Source organism: Anoplophora glabripennis, unplaced genomic scaffold, assembly GCF_000390285.2.
Source record: "Anoplophora glabripennis isolate ALB-LARVAE unplaced genomic scaffold, Agla_2.0 scaffold123, whole genome shotgun sequence".
Classification (NCBI taxonomy): domain Eukaryota; kingdom Metazoa; phylum Arthropoda; class Insecta; order Coleoptera; family Cerambycidae; genus Anoplophora; species Anoplophora glabripennis.
The window spans coordinates 286,366-301,358 of NW_019417073.1; positions in this window are offsets into that span (position 1 = coordinate 286,366).

Sequence of the window (14,993 nt, forward strand, 5' to 3'; positions counted from 1 at the left end):
AAAAATAACTTACTTTCATTGATATATCGGAAACCTATATAGTAATTGTAGATCTGTATTATTATGTGCAGTTTTAGTTGAATACGGAATCTTTTTTTAAATACAAATACACATTTTTAAGAAAACCTTATGTTCATTCGGTGCTGTACAATGTTATATTATTATTAGTTACAACTTAACCCTGGGTTTTAAGTTAAAAAAATCCTAAGTTACTGCTATCAATCAAAAGTATCTTATGATGATATTGAATTTTGTACACAATATTTTTAAAAAACGTAACTAACAAAACTTATACAGGGTGTTTCAGAAAGACCTCCCGTAAATTCAGGAGGTGATAGTACGACGAAAAATAAAAATTTTTTGTCTTATGAACTATATGTCTATCTCCTCTTGTTTTCGAGATACAGAGCGACAAAATAAAATTTTTCGGGGTTTTAAAGGACACCAAATATGCTGTTCTAATTATTTTCTGGATATTTCATGGGGGGGGGGGGGCGCTAGTTATGCTACATTCGTATTACATTTTAAGTTCTAATTTTTTAGGTTAGGTTTTTTACCATTCGGGCTCCAATTTCTAGTATACAATTTTGTTTTCTAAAAATAATGTACTCATGTTAGAACCTCCTAATGTGGACGGTTTTCGAGAAAAACGGCTTTTAATTGAACTCTTAAAATATTACGGTGTAGAAATAAGTGACTTTTCTCAAAGTAGGCTTATATCAAAACTTATTAATGGATGTCTCATAAACAACGCATACATTCTTAGTAATATTTTAAACTCTAATTATAAGTTCTTCTAAGTCAGTTGAAGATGCATAAAAAAACCGAGCAATCAAATTTAATGAGTTTCATGGGCGTCCCTAAAAAGTTTTCTGCTAAAGGCAGAAAATTATAATAATTTGTATATAATGTCTAGAAAATTTCTATTATATGTTCATTTGACCAACAACATATTTAAATTATTTATGTCCTCAAACAATTTTATTATATTGATGGTAAATTTCGTTTAAATTTATTTAAAGGTCTCCAAAATGCCATTTGTAATAATATTAGTAAACCAAATATCCCTCTTATTTTTCCCTTTCGCAATTGTAATATGAATGATTAATAGAAGGGTTCCTATAATAAATTAAAATTATCTGAATCACACCAAATTCCGCATTCCCGCACTGCACTGCTAGGTGACTAGTCGACAACTGAATTTTGACAGCGCAATGGACCAGAGAAACAGTGCGCATTGCTCTTTGCCCGCACGCTTATTTTTCAACTGAGCGTATACATTTCTACCACCTGCACTTTTCGTTCGACCAGATCTGTATATGGGTATGGCTAAATAAAGTATTTCAAATATTTCAATGCCGAGTTGCTGCTTAGCGACCGAGCCTGGTGCATATCTTGAAGATATTGGTTCTTCAATTGACTTCGGAAAAACTTTAACTTTATATCAAAATTTTAGTAACTGTAATTAGTCATTACTAATTACAGTCACTAACAATCACTAAAATTTTGATATAAATTTAATTAGAGAGAATTAAAATAATATACTAAGAATGTATGCGTTGTTTCTGAGACATCCATCGATAAGTTGTGACATAAGCCTACTTTGAGAAAAGTATATTATTTTATACACCGTGATACTGTAGGAGTTCAATTGAAAGCCTTCTTTCTCGAAAACCGTCCACATTAGGAAGTTCTAACAAGAGTACATAATTTTTGGGAAATAAAATCGTACATTAGAAATTGGATCCCGAATGGTAAAAAACCTAACGTTAAGAATATTAGAACTTAAAATGTAATACGAATGTAGCATAACAAGTGCCCTCTATGAAATATCCAAAAAATAATTAGACCAGTGTATTTGGCGTCCTTAAAAACCCTGGAATACCAAATTTCATAAAAATATTTCTCCCCATTTGGAAATGTTCCTAAAAATTCTATTTAAAAAATTTTAGTTTGTCGCTCTGTATCTCGAAAACAAGAGGAGATAGACATATAGTTCATAAAACAAAAAATTGTTATTTTTCGTCGTACTCTCACCCTCTGAATTTACGGGAGGTTTTTCTGAAACACTTTGTATCAATATATATTAAAATCCGATAGCTCCGTCTGCGTCGCATGATCGGCCCGAAAAAGCGTCGACTTACTGCCACAAAGGCTTTTCGGGGGAGCCGCGCAGCGGCGACTCGCGGGGGGCCCCCCGCCTGCCTTGCTTCGTCTCAACGGCGTATTTCGATGGCGATTTTGTCGTCTACGAGGTGAATTTTGAGTTTTCCTCGGGCTCTGCGAGGGGCGTGGCCCAATTTTTGTGTGAACGGCGATAGTCCGACACGCCCACTCGTTGAAACCTGGCGGTCGCCGATCGCCTCGAATCGCGCGCGGGTACGGCTTTTTTATTTTTTATTTCCCCCCTTTTCTACGATATTTAATTTAAAACCGTGCCGAAGATACTCATATTTATCGACTGGGTGCCTTCTTCCAACTTTTTATGTAGAACTTTCCGCGAAATCGAATGCGGGATTCGAAATGCGGCCGTAAATACGTTAAGATGCTCTGTCTAGGAAGGCCGAAAAATCTGAATTTTGCCCTATAAAATTCCTTCTCCGCGAGCCTCGAAACGGCGTGCGACTTGGCACAGATACTCAGTCGTTCCTCCTTAGTCGTTCGGGGGCATTTTTGTAACGTTTTTTTCGCGTTTTCATATTTAATTTTGCCTTCTTTTTGGGGTCTGCTCGACGACAGACGACCATTTCGCAAGCCGTAAGATTGAAGCTTTAAGACACGCCCACCGGGAGAAAATTGGAACGTCGTTAGAAACGTCAGATTAATTATGTCAAAATAATTTCACGCCAAACGCGAAAGACGTCTGTGGGGTCGCGACGAACCGTTATTTTACCTTACTAGGCCTTTTTTAACCTTAATACATTGCTACGCCACGACATATACAGGTATTTCTTATTATTAGGTTAGGTTGTTATTTACATTTTCGCAGCTCTACCGTTTGACATGCCTAGGATTACGATACCTGTCCCCCGAATAAACGTAAGTACTTGCCCTCTAAAACAGCATAATTTTAAACCAATCCATAGTACCTAAACCCTTGAACCTTTGTATTAGTACATTTGCTTCGTTAATTTACTATATTGCATTCGTATCTATTACTCCCCAAACGTCAAAAGTTAAGAATAAGTTGGAGTTAAAGACTCTTTCAAGTTATAGGATGTCGTTATTTATCTGTGTTATCTCATTGTGGATCTTTTGCGAGACGACTTTGTGTTAGAAAAATGCAAATTTAACATTACAAAAATTGTTTATTACTTCAGCTGTGAACGACGACACTACGCGCTCAAGCCAGATTGGAAAACTACCATTTTGGCGGACGGACTGGGTTTCTCCGCGAGATCCGAAGCGGCATAACCGCGCCTCATCTCCCTTCGTTCGTCGCTTAATGAAATTTTTGCAACTTTATATTCGCGTTTTCAAATGTACCTTTCTGAGTGGACTTCTCACTGACATACGGCCATTTTATAAGCGAAATAGAGATTCAACCAGCCCTGAACGCAAATCGACGAAAATCTGAAAATCACGAAGAATGTCAGATTGAAACGTCTAAATAAATTTCACTATATTTGACGTTTCCAATTGAGGTTAGAAAATCACAACGAACCATAGATCGATGGAAGGAACAGACTGATTGATATTTGACGTATTTCGTAATTTAGGTTAGGAAATCAGACGGTACCTACTACGCGATTTTTGACGTTTCTAATTGAGGTTAGAAAATCAGAAGGAACGTACTAATTGATATTTGACGTGTTTCGTATTTTAGGTTAAGATATCACACGGGAATGACAAGACGATATTTGACGTTTCTAATTGAGGTTAGAAAATCAGAAGGAACGTACTAACTGATATTTGACGTGTTTCGTATTTTGGTTTAAGATATCACACAGGAGTGACAAGACGATATTTGACGTTTCTAATTGAGGTTAAAAAATCAGTGGGGACCTACTAATTAACATTTGGCGTATTTCATAGATGACATCGAGGTGAAAAAATCAGATGGACCTACTAGGCGAAAATGACACTTTCAATTGACGTTAGAAAATTAGACGGGACTTACTAGATGACGTTTGATGTATTTATTTAAACCAAACATTTTTTGTTTACTGATCAAAGGCCTATTTCAAACTTTTTACATAGAACGTTTCGCGAAATTAACGCAAATTCAAAGTGCGGCAGCTTAAACAATGAACGACGAGACGACACTACGCGCTGTGTCTCAAGTCAGACTGGAAAACTAGCATTTTGCGGACGGACTGGGTTTCTCCGCGAGATCCGAAGCGGCATAATCGCGCCTCATCTCCCTTCGTTCGTTCCTTAATCAAAATTTTGCAACTTTATATTCGCGTTTTCAAATATATCTTTCTCCATGGACTTCTCACTGACATACGGCCATTTTATAAGCGAAATGGAGATTCAAAGAACCGCGAACGCAAATCGACGAAAATCTAAAAATCTCGAAGAATGTCAGATTGAAACGTCAAAATAAATTTCGCTTTATTTGACGTTTCCAATTGAGGTTAGAATATCACAACGAACCATAGATCGATGGAAGGAAAATACTAATTGATATTTGACGTATTCCGTAAGTAATTTAGGTTAGGAAACCAGACGGGACCATAGAACTTATAAACTACTGGATTCGCCCGACTGTCATTTTGCCAATATAAACGGCAATGGCATAGACGTGTGCGAGAGAGATAGAGCTGGTGCGGGCTAATGCTTCGTTCTTAAAACTTCAAGTATCGCGCGAATTAAATTGAATTTCTCTTCTTTTAACAATACATATTTGTACGACTAATTTTAATTAATTATTATTAACGAATAAGAGCATAAGCACTCTTTGTTTATATAGAATTTTTGTACAAATTGGAGGTATTAAAGGGGGAATGTAATAATATTTTTTTTTAAATCTTTTCATGAAAAGTTATATAGTTGCTAACCAAAGGGTTTTTTGAAAATCCATATACTGCATGTTCTACATAACTGACCCAAGTCAAAATTATCGGTCTAGAGACTTCTGTATATTTCAGAAATTTATTGTCGCAATATTTTTATAAAAAATCTTATATTGTAGAACTCAGAGTCATTTTGCAAATTTATATACTGAGTGTTTCATAAAAATGACACAGGCGGACTAGGATTTTTTTCTCATTTCACTACCTACCTAAATTTTCAAATAGATATTTCTACACACGGTGTCAAATGTTTCTTGCAATTTATGTACAGGATGTTTCATAAAACTGACACAGATGGACCAGATTTTCTCTGATTCATTTTGTTAATTTTTTCATGAAATCTTTTGAAGTTGTATATTTACTGACCAGCCGCTTTTTAGAAAATCCATATATGTACTGGGTGTTCCATAAAATTGATCCATATCTGAAACGGTCAATTTTTATCCTTTTCACTTTTAACTTTGTCTTTATTTACTAAAGTCTTTTAATGAAAAATTGTATACTTATTAACCAGTTGTCTTTTTGAATTTTTATACTGAGTATTTATGACCAATAGAACGAAACATTCCTTAATGTTTTTTCCTTTTCTATATTTTGTACTGAAGTCTGCAATATTTTTATGAAAAACCCGACTAACCAGGTGTTTTTTGCAATTCATGTACAGGATGTTTCATAGAACTGACACAGGTTTGTTCCTTTTCACTTTTAACTTTGTCTTTATTTACTAAAGTCTTTTAATGAAAAATTGTATACTTATTAACCAGTTGTCTTTTTGAATTTTTATACTGAGTATTCTACAATTCTGATGCAGATTAAAATTACGAATAGAATGTTTTTTCCTTTTCTATATTTTGTACTGAAGTCGACAATATTTTTATGAAAAACCTTATATTCTACTAACCAGGTGTTTCTTGCAATTTATGTACAGGATGTTCCATAAAACTGACACAGGTGTACCAGATTTTCCCTTATTCATTTTGTTAATTTTTTCATGGAATCTTTTGATGAAAAGTTGTATATTTATTGACCAGCCGCTTTTTAGAAAATCTATATATGTACTGGGCGTTCCACAAAATTGACCCACATCTGCTGAATTACGGGCAATTTTTTCCTTTTTCACTTTTAACTTTGTCTTTATTTACTAAAGTCTTTGAATGAAAAATTGTATATTTATTAACCAGGTGTCTTTTTGAATCTTTATACTGGATGTTCCACAAAACTGATCCAATTACCAACAGAACGAAACTTTCCTTAGGTATATTTGTTTCCATTTCTACAGTTTGTACTGAAGTCTGCAATATTTTTATGAAAAATCTTATTCCCTACTAACCACATGTTTTTTGCAATTTATGTACTGGGTGTTTCATAAAACTGACACAGGTGGACTAGGTTTTTCCTTTTTCATTTAACCAGATGCCTTTTTTGGAAGTTTGGGAGAGACTTTTCTTAGTCTTTCCCCGAGCGGGGCCTACTATTTTTTGAAGAACGTTCTCAATAAACTTTTATATACGGGGTGTCTAAAAACTAAAGTACAGGGTGTTTCAAAAAATGTTATATTTACTAACCAGCGAGGAGAGCACCGCGGAGCGGTGCTCGGGCCGTGCGCAGCGCGGCTCGAGGGCCGAAGGCCCGAGAGAAAGGTCAAACTTCGCGTCAGCGAAGTTTGCCTACCTTTCTAGTAATTGTTTTAAATGCCTATCGTTTCGTACATGTGTATGAGTGAAACACTTCTTCATTAAAGTGACATAATGGTAAGGAAAATGTGACTATTAGAATATGCCATGTAATGTTGCTATGTCTTACAATTAGAGGTAAGCCCATCAAACCTTATACCATTGTAAAGAATGCATTTCATTCTAATATGAAATTTAATAAATCATGTAAAACTGTCATATAACAAAAATATTATGACTTTAAAATAACAGGTTGCTAAGTTATATAAAAGTAATTTGTTTTACCAAAATGCAGTTTAAAAATCGATTTATAACTTGATTATTTACAAGATGCGCTTGTTTGGAATGGGATGGTGAATGTTTTGAAAACTTATATACGAGTGTATATAAAATCTGGACTCCATTGTATGGAATTGAGACTCAATGACGGGATTTCGGGACGGAAAACTTTAATTCCAAAATCTAACGAAAAAATTGAAGAACTGTTCAATTTTTTAGTTAGATTTTGAACAACTGTTCAAGTTTTTAGTTAGATTTCCCATGAAAACATTTTTCAATTACTTTAATTCAAATCAAAGTTATGTAATGAACTAGCGAATGCTATTATTGTAAGTAATCGAAAGTAGTGACTGTTTGTTGTAAAGTTGATATACTTTATATATTCACCTTGTCATTAGGTTTCACGTTTTAAATATCGCTCCATATAATAAACAATTGTTTAAAATAAAAACTAAAAATAATATGTCTAAATATAATACAAAAACACATACCTTATGTACTTAAATTGATAAATAATATGCAATAAACATCTTGTATTTTTAACAATATCAATATCAATAGTTAGAAATCTTCTCTACGAAATTAGATCTTTTGCAACCCATATTACTGGTGTCGAGTTACTTCATTCGATATGATTTAAAAAAAAGGAATTTGTTGAATTAGTTCAATACTTTTACAATGTAGTAAAAACAAGCAATATGATATCGTTATTATTTCGCAACTCTAGGACTCATGCATTGCTCAATCTTATATTTTAACTACTCTATAATTTTGTATTAGATAAAAAACATTTAAGAAAAAAAAATCTTACTATTTCAAGATGATAGTATGCAAATAAGCATATTCTTGGTACAGATAATATTTTATCTGTGGACTCTTTATCATGTTGGTGTGTGTTAAACTCATGAATAATTTAAGAAAAATGTCAATTAAACTAATCTATTGCTCCAGCCTAATAGGCAGACATTTTTGATGGTTATAAATTAGTGGTCTGTTATAAAATAAACTATATAGGTTTAGTTAATATCCCCAAACCAAATTTGTGTCAAAAACAGGTTAATTTCGTCCCGAGTAATTATTGTAATGAAATTTATGTAAGTTGTATTTTTAATTAAACTGTCAGTAGCAGACCTATTTTAATATTTACTCTCGAAACTGTATGCCTACATTGGATTTTTGTATTAATTGCGAATGGCTTTTGAAAGAGTACCCTAGCGTGTAGGTATTTTATAATGAAACGCCATGTAATTATTATTGTTATGGTCATTATCATGGAATTATTGGATAATTAGAATCACGAGGACAGTAAATTAGCCATATAATTGATTTAAAATGCTTTAAAAATTATTAGTGGTATATTTTACGCCTGCGAAATATTCTTTAGTATTCGTGATTTTGTGTTTTGCTTTATTAAACTAAAAGCGTCATTCCCATGAAATAGTGTTTTCTAAACATATTAGTTAAAGCTTAGTCCAGCAATTTCATTACCGTTAGCACTGCGATTTGAGCTATGACAAATTTCATTTTACAGGGCTATGGGCTTCAGGAGTTTGCCTTTCTAAATTGGAAATTTTCTCCCCAAGGTTATGGTGAAATAGAATGGCCTCACCCGCCATATTGGAACCGCCATATTGAATTTCAAAAGTGTAATGCTACATCTGGATCCAACAATCTCAGAATTGTTTAAAGCAGAAACATGCAATTAATATGGTTATAATGATTACCGATTGAAAATTTAATGATTTTTTTTATCAAAACAATTTCATTAAATGATATTGTCGTATTATCAGTCTCAAGCGTATTTCGAGAATTCACCATACTTTCCAATCGCAACAACGAAGCCAGAAACCGCCTCATATCAGATCAGAGCTGCGGTATGGCGATTCAAAGAACGCAGCGCGAGAAGGAATTTTTCATCTCTTCCCAAAATCTCCTTGTCACGCTCAAAACCGCTCCGAGCAGCTACAGACTGATCCGTCTATGCTCGTCGATGTTGACAAAGAACGATGCTATCGACCAATATCCTCTAGGATGACGCGGCGCGGGAAATGGAGAAATTCACCTCACTTTCCAAAGTTCCTGCCGTCGTGCTAAAAAACCACTCCAAGTAGCTGAAAACGCTCCCTCGTAGCAGTCCATTTCGCCAACGACGTGAAATAATGGCGACGACGCCGCTCCAGTTTTAAATTTCAACAATCAGAAGTTCGTCAAAATCCAAAAATTTTGAACTGAGGAAACTCTAAACTAAAGGTAACTACATATAGGCGAAAAGTAAGCGATGTGTAGTTCGAAAAACCCAGAAACAACTAGAAAGGCAGAGCCACCCCGTGGGAATGGTACCGCAGAAAATCGGACCGCTACCGGATATGTCCTTGCCTATGATTGAACGTTAACCCTGATAATCGACAGAAAAATAATCAGGATACGGATGCCTGGCCAGAGTGTGTACTAGACATTTGAATGATCAGTTATACTCGTTCTAAATTCATTGCATTGTATAACTTCTATGCCATTTACAAGCACATTATAGTATTATTAGTCCAAATAATCAATAAAACAAATATTCAAATGACCAAACCCAGTTAGATTCTGTCTAAAAAATCGCTTACCTACGTCGAAAACCCTGAAAAAGGGTACACCAACTCCAAAACTACCAGTGCCAAAAAATTGCAGGTAGGTACGCTACGAAGACCTCAAATCAACTTTTAGTGCCTAGCCCATACAAAAGAACAATGATAAAGACACCACAGTATTAGAATCGTTGCAAAAACAACTTGGACAGGGTTAGTTGAAACCATATAAACTGGAACTGTAAAAGCAAGTGCAGTGCATTCCATTGTCTCTGGACCAAATAGACCATCTTCCTAAGCAACACACTCTCGTTATCAATAGAAGAACCATCCACCCCTGTCGGATCTTCGGGGTATTGTGAAGGAGCCTCTCACTGTTGGTAAGAAAAAGGAGCCAGATTAGATCGTTCCATCCGACACCATTAAAATGCAGATACAAGAGGTTGAGAGGCTACCGCTGGTACACCGAAGAGTCACGCGGTGTGGTGTGGCCCAACCCGATGAGCCAGCCCGAGGACGGCGTCCAAATCAACTTGTTCCGGTGGCTGTGTGTGGTATTAGACAAATTTTTTTTAATTTCTTCATTTCAAATTTTTTATTCAATTCGCCATTGGAATTAACCGCATTCGACATCCGATGTAGAAAGACATTGGCGTCAAATTTCAAGGCATGCCCTTGCTATGGCAAATAGTTACAATAGCTCCAATAACAGAACTTTATTGGTTTATTATTTTCTTGGAATGCTGTCTCAACAATTATCGTACGGACTATACATATAGTAACATATTTGTTGACGTAACAATTTACCGTGGTAGTTAATTCCAAGAAAGTAACGCAGGACTCTTGTTGGAATTCTATCTCAACAAATACCATATAGACTATACATTGTTTTGTTACAGACTTTCCCGAGGAACAGGCTTTACCTGCATCAAGTCCGATGTTTACCTCTTCGTCTAACAACGAAAATATTTCTCCTATTTATTGTATTAGGCTGTGTTTTCTGGATTGTAATCTCGAACTGACCAGCTCTGTATAAGCTGCCCTATATAAGCTGTATTATACATATTGCATGGCTATTTTCAAGGTTAATGAGAAACGGCAAACAAAAAGCAACAAACAGCGAGTTGACATACATTTTTAAATTAATCTGTTTTCTCCACAAAACAATGGATGCGTTATTTGACAATGGTCAAATGGATGTCCCGGTACTTGATACAAAAAAGTCGAGTACAGATAGATGAGTTCATAACTTTTTTTCATACGGACCTTCGTTAACAAGTTACGGGTCCTCAAAAGTGAAAATCAAAAAGTTATTTTTATTTACAGTTTCTAAACTATTACCTTCAGCATGCTGCAAATTTGGTAATCGATAACACATGCGTATAGCTTGTTTTTGATGTTGTAAGTGAAATTTCATTATGCCCAGAACGCCAGGGACGGACTATGCCCAATGGATAATAATCCAGAATTTTTGCGTAAATTCCTATATCAAAAATAAGTTTCTTGAAGAATTTGCTAACGATAATACCCTCTTGGTTCAACTCGGTAAAATTAACAGTTTAAGGAATATTTGTGATTTTATGTCACAGTGCACTTCGAGCGGCGCCTCCGCCATTTTTTGTTTTTAATTTTTAATTGGACATAATTACTAGTTAGAACTGTATATATTTTTAAAATAAGAGCCTAGAAAATCTTACTGTCTGCTAATGTAATTTTCACTAACAAAATTTGATAAACACACTTTACACATAACACACAATAGAAAAACAAAACAATAATAAGTCAAAGTAAGTTAAAAAAATAATTTGAAAGAAAGAAAACTATTAAAATACATTTTAAATATAGGCATTTTCCACCTCCACATACTTCCAAGTCTACGAATGTTATTTGTTTGTACACGAAAAAGCATTTCTGGGATATGTCTAATATTATCACAATGGACATTAATTATTTGTAGCAATTCATCCTTGTCTGTACCGGGGTTGCGTACACTAAACTTTACAAGTATCCCGATGGAAGAAGTCCATCGGGCTAAAATCTGTAGAACGTGGTGGCCATTAAATTGGGCCTCCTCTCCAAATCTCTTTATTATTAAACACAATGGATAAATAATTTCGTACAACAATATTGAAATGGGGAGGTGTCCCATCGTGCATGAACCAAACCACCTTCTGGTGTCTAATGGAACATTGTCTAATAGTGGCTGCAAATTATTTTGCTAAAACTCCAAATATTATGTTCCTCAAAAACGTAAGGACCTATTAAATTATCCCAGAATTGCTTTTTCGTGTTAAGGTCCGTATGAAAAAAACTTTATATGAAGAACTGATATTATTTTGACCTCATCTATTTGTACTCGACTTTTTTGTATGAAGTACCGGGACACTCTGTATATTAAAGACTGAACATATTCGTATATGATGACTGTATTCAATTTTTTTACTTTGGGTTTTAAATGTTGAAAGTTACATTGATTTTTTGTTTTATATACTTTTTAACAAAGTATAATATCCCCCTATATTTTGACCCGCTGAGACAATGAAACCACCAGAAATGCTTCATCACATCACAATTTTTCCCTACCTCAAAAATTATCTGAAAATCAATGACTTTTCTCTCTAGGAAAGGCTAAACATTTTTACCTCTAGAGAAAAATTCGAACGTAGGTATTTGCCATGTATCTAACAATCCATATTATATCAAGTCACATGGGGAGGTTGCTAGGATGGAAATTGTAAATATTTCATAAATAAATGCGTTTGTTGTGAAACAGATTTGTCTTTATACAGCTATAAATTAATTATTATGTAGGACTTACCATCTGGAACAACCCTCACTATAAGTGCCACATTTAGTCATTTTGACTAAAATATTAAAAGCGAAGTAGTATTTATCGTGTGATCGATAAGAATTATCTACTTAGTGGGAAATATTTTTTGTTAGACAAAATTAAATTTTTAGATACAATCCCTTCGCTGATCCTTTTTGTACAATGGTTTATTTCTTTTTAGTGTGACAGAAATTTATAATTTTCAAGAAATTTAATTTTGTTATTGAATCTGATACTTTTTGTTTGATATTGCAGTACGCTTAAGTGCAAGTATCTGATAATAGTGTTATTAATTCAGGTTGAACAGCAAACTTACTGCAGTATTTACATATACACCATATAACTATAACACAAGTGGGTACCTATAGGTACTTTTATTTACAGTCACTGGGATAAAATTTTGCCAAGAGCAAATACCGTCATCATTAACTAAAACAATCGAAAGCTTATTTGTTATTTCAATTTGTTTTAAGAGCATAACTATTCAGTTTCAGCAAGAAATTAATATACTTGCTATAGGTGTCGAATCTGGGTCCCTCGAATGAAAATATGGGGAAAACCGCCATATTTACCGAGATCCCCATGGGATATGAACGTAGCGCTGGTCGATTGTCCTCCATCGGAGGCGGGATAGATTCCTAGAAATGCGGGCAATTATTTAAATTTGTTTTGTTGTAGAGTATAGTCTAGTATCTAGATCACTGTTTCTTCTGCTTTGCCTAGCCTAGGTACTGGTTTCAGAGTCGACTGTGAGTACTTGAAATATGGAAGTTTCTGGGCGTGGGCCTTCTAAGAATGCCTATGAATTTTGAACAACTGCTAGGATTTTCACCGCAGGATTGGATTGGGCGCTAGAACAGAGGTCTAGACCGAGAACAAAAATTTTAGCAATGCTTTGAATTGTAAAATTTTGTGATTTATTGTTATATTATTCTTATATATTCATAAAAAACGGAGTATTGATGCAGAGGCTTTATAGAATGTAAAAAGTCAACAACTTAGAGGATACTACACGTACTAGACAGGTTTCGTTCTTAGTTACTGAATTGCAAAGTATCAGGGTCGACGTTCGATCCCATTTCTTGATGGGTCCGCAGATGTCTTCAAGCGAAGTCTGCCTTAGGTTTGGACAATTGCCTTTTGTGGATTTTGCCCATCTTTGGATCGTGGACGTTTTGAATCGGTGATGGACTTGTAGTCTGATGTTGGGAACTTTAAAAATTGTTCATGTTTCGAAAATCTGTTTTTATCTTCTGAAGTTATTCTGACTTTTCGTTTTTTGACAAGTTTTAAAGTGCGCGATGTAAGGTTTTTAAATTTATTTACATGTGGCGGAATATTCAAAAAATTCAGAAAAGAAAAATTGGATTCAATGCGACCAATCAGTTTCTTCTTTGAAAAATTGAATGCAGGTAGAAAATCTTTCGCTCCTATCCACGCTAATTCATGTGAAGTAATAAGAAAAATTTCAGCTGCAAACAATTTGGGGTATCTTCATCCCCAATTTCGATCATTCTTTCACACCAGTTAGTGAAGAGTAGAGTTCGGGGTTTTCGTCGGCTAGTCATAGGCGTGCTCGTAAACAAATAAATTAAACAGGTAGGTATAAATAAAAATAAATATTTTTGCGTAATTTATCAGCGAAAGGTTGTTTTTTACCCCTTGGCGCGTTCGACATTATTAGAATATTAAAACACGTATACACGAAGAAAACGCGAAGCCAATAACTGCCGTTATTACCGGTTTCGTACGTGGCTCTACAGCGAAAGCCGACGCGACGACTATGATCATCCGACCGAGTCCCGAACTCTAGTTGATGAGGCGTAAGCTTTTCTTTTTAAGGGATCGCTCTGTAATTTTCTTCGCCTAGCATCTTGAGCAGCTCTGGCGGCCACAAATTCTACATCAGAAAATTAATTAATTTCATATTTTTCATAAAACATTTTGTTGTGAAGTTCCACAGTGTTTTAATTACACTTTCATTGTAATTTTGACCATTTTTTTTCAATTATCAATAAGATATTAAAAACATAATATTAGAAAATGTTCCCTAATTGTTCGACATTTAAAGACTGGTGTATTCTATACAGGGCGATTCAGAACTTATCAAAAAAAAAATTCTGGATGTACAGGGGACCCTTACAAATACAATTTTGTAAAGAAAAAATTAAAAAGGGCAGTTCGAAAATGATTTAAAAATACACTTCTGTACGGCACTGGAAACTGGTCCACTGTAAAACCTGATCTCGCACAATGCGACCGGCATGGCGGTATGATAAAAACGGACAAAAACTTTCGCAAGGAACGAAATATGTAAATAACGAGCGTTCAAATAAAAACGTGGTCGAAGTTGGCTCTGACACATTGGACGTAGGGAGTAGCTTATAGCGACCAACTTAACCTCATTTCTCAACGAGCTGTATAGCAGCTGTCAGTTTCAATAACGTTAATGACTATATAACTTTGTTTTAAAGAATAATCGTGATAACAATAACAAACAATTAAAGGAGCTGCGGAAAGTGTCCCCCTCCTTGTTATAACAATAAATTAAAGCAGCTGCTGAAAGTGTCCCCCTCCTTGTTCCAAGCACTTTTCACACCTGTTCCTCAAAGAATTAAAGACA